Source organism: Cyprinodon variegatus, unplaced genomic scaffold, assembly GCF_000732505.1.
Source record: "Cyprinodon variegatus isolate N-32 unplaced genomic scaffold, C_variegatus-1.0 Scaffold863, whole genome shotgun sequence".
NCBI classification, from domain to species: Eukaryota; Metazoa; Chordata; class Actinopteri; order Cyprinodontiformes; family Cyprinodontidae; genus Cyprinodon; species Cyprinodon variegatus.
Window position 1 is genome coordinate 275,167 of NW_015151316.1, and position 3,094 is coordinate 278,260.

Sequence of the window (3,094 nt, forward strand, 5' to 3'; positions counted from 1 at the left end):
AAACCTTCTGTTTTTATCAGCAGCTGATGAAGGAGGAACATTAATGCACATGGCCTGTTTATGAGGAACAGAGCAGCTGATGGGATAAACTAAATCAACTCTTCTATAAACATACCTGCAGATCCGCGGCTCTATGTGGGTCTGATTCTTTCCATCCTGATCATCATGTTAGCAGCAGCTCTGCTCATCTTCTTCAAGTGGAAGAGCTTCAGTCAACAGAAAGGTGAGTTATATCATAATTAAAAAGTTTTACCTTCAACTGACCTATAAAAACACATGATGAGATTAAAGATGAAACTTTTCAATTCTTACAATTATAATTAGTAGTTCAAAATAATGAGCAGATTAATTTATTTTTATTAACATCACAGTAATTAAGCCCTTATTATAAATGCAAAGCAGCTTTTTTAAATAGTTAAACTGAGTCTCTGTGGTTGGAAGGCCTCTCTACCATCACCTTAATCTAGGGGTCATAAGGCTCTTTATTACTTTGGACAAAAACTGTTAAATACGAATTAACAACTTTAAATATAAAAACAATGCATTTTAACTTGAAGAGAGTCTGAAAGAGAAAGTATGCAATCAGAAAGATTTTATTGACATTGAAGTTAGTTCTTTGTTGCTCAGGCTCCGGCGGAAGACGCTGATGCTGTGAATAAACATTCGCTTGGATCAGTAATCTAGGATTAGAGTAGTGTTCTTCCCACAGCCCACAGTGGTGGTGCAAAACCACAGAGGATGAAAAAAGCCTAAGATTTAAGGAGGAAGTGGGGCGGAGGTGGGTGAAAGATCAGCTGACCTGCAGGAAGGAAGCTGGGCCAGAAGCTAAATGAAGGAGATGATGATTGGCTATGGAGGAGGCGCCGTCCTGACATTGATTGGATGAAGCTTGGAGCCAGGGGTATCAATTATTCTGGACGTAACTGAATCGAAAGAATCTATTTTTAGGTAATCATAGTAATTTGAATGTGGACGAATAAACAATATGTTCAAATAATTTTCATAAATATAATTCCCGCTTTAAAGCCAACAAATAAAAACTAATTTATTCTAAGGAGGATGAAGAGTTGCTGTGAGTGATGGAGAAAAACTTTTTTTTTTTTGATAATTCAACTATAGACTGGAGCTACAACCTCCATTTAACATTTTTTAAAATGTTATTTCGTTTTGTGCGCTTATTAGATCCAGTTTTTAGCATAAAGTGAGGAAGCCTGTCAAACTCTGATAAACTGAGGATCCTCAGTTCTTCATCATCAGACTGTAGCTGATCAGGTTCCTCCACACTGAAGGATCCTGTCATGATGGGTCTCTGAGTTTAAACCCACATGCAGAACACCACAGGAAACGGGGTAAAAGTTTAACAGTTTATTTGGGAGAAACACACAAGAGTATGAATGAGCAGGTTCTGGTACTGGTCCTGGACTGGAATCACAGAGTAATCTGCAGAGATGAATAGTTTGGTTAGCCAGGCAGCGGTGATGACTTGTCAGGGGTTTGATTCTGGTTTGTACCTTGATGAGGTTCAGATTGATCGATGGACAGAGGGAACCGGTTGGGTCCAGAGATGGTGGATTCAGCAGAGAACTCAGCAGCAGCAGCAGCAGCGTCTAGCTTCAGGCTAATCCGGTTCAGACCTTGAATTGATCTTCTAGTTCTCCCTTGAGAACTAGCTGGGGAATTCAGACTGATAGTCTTCAGGTTTGGCTTCCTTGGGCAGGCAGGCAGGTTTCCAAGCAAAAGCTCCTCCAGAGCTACAGACTTCAGTCTGGCTTTCCTGTGAGCAGAGAAGACAGAGGCTGGTTAGAATCAGGTTACTCTCTAGAGCAGACAGAGATTCTCAAAGTTAACTGAGGATCAGGTTCCGCTAACCAAAACTGGTCAACACTCCGGCGCCAAAGACAGGTCTGACTGCTGCTTATGTAGGAGGTCTCCTGATGGGCTGATGATCCTCAGGTGTGCTGGAGGCTCCCTGCCCAGGAGACCCACAGCGCTCTCTGCTGGAGACAGGTGGCAGATCTCCAGATCCCAACAGATCATCTAGAGCAGGCATCCCCAACCTCGGTCCCCGAGGCCCACTGTCCTGCAGCTTTTAGAGGTTTCCCTGCTTTAGCACAGCTGATTATAATGATTGCAATAGACCAAAAGCCTGTTAATCAGCTTTTAATTAAAAGCAGCTGTGCTGGAGCAAGGAAACCTCTAAAACCTGCAGGACAGCGGGCCTCAAGGACCGAGGTTGAGGTTGCCTAGTGCTCAGCTTCTACTGGGGAACTTGAAGCAAAAACACGTTTCGACACAGACTGTTACTCCATCATATCTGACACTGATGTAGATCCGATCAAAGAGGAAACATTAGTCTGCAAAAACTTTTCACAACAATTCAGACTGATCATTAGGCTCCACCTCTTTTATTGTGAAATATAAAATGTTGTGAAAGAGCTGAGCAGATGCTGAGGAGGTCAAGAGGAACCTGCTTTTATTTTCTCTCTGATGTCAGTGATAAGACTGACAGCATTTGTTATGATGATCTACATCATACAGCTCTATAACTTGTTGTCTGAAGACAGAATTCTCCCAGTTTAATAGACTGAAGACAATATTCTATAATTTCCTGAGTCTGAAGAGGTTCAAAATGACAATATTTGTTTTTAGAATAAAACTTAAGCTAAACAAGAAAAATGAAAGAAACTAATGAAATAAGATGACTAGCTCTGAAACTGTTGGATATGTAAAGATGTATAAAGTCTCTAAACGTATCGTACGGGTTTACTGCATACTAGATGTATGATGATGAAACACAGTGGTTAAACTTAAAGAATCAGTCAAAGCTGCTGCGGCTGATCCAAAATATAAATTTAACTTCTCTATAAATTCAGTAACTCCTTTAGTTTCTCTATAAAGTGTCGTCATGATTTAATTAAAGGTCTGACCCAAAATGCAGAAGACCAAACAGAGAGACCAGGGAAAATTTAACAGGTTTATTAAGAACATAAAGATGAGTCCAGTGCTGCTCTGAACAATGTAAAACCGGAACTAAAAAAAAGTGAGGGGAAGACACTGCGGTTAGTTCAGGCTCAGTGGGAAATTAGATTCTTTG

General features: G+C 40.7%; 1 long non-coding RNA gene across 1 annotated transcript in view; it reads left to right on the top strand.

Moving 5' to 3' along the window:
* Positions 1–113: 113 nt before the first annotated feature.
* LOC107099366 overlaps positions 114–3,094 on the top strand; it is a 4,963-nt gene continuing 1,982 nt past the window's right edge. The window contains exon 1 of the long non-coding RNA XR_001481947.1: positions 114–223. This is a non-coding gene — a long non-coding RNA (uncharacterized LOC107099366). The remainder of the gene's footprint in view (positions 224–3,094) is intronic.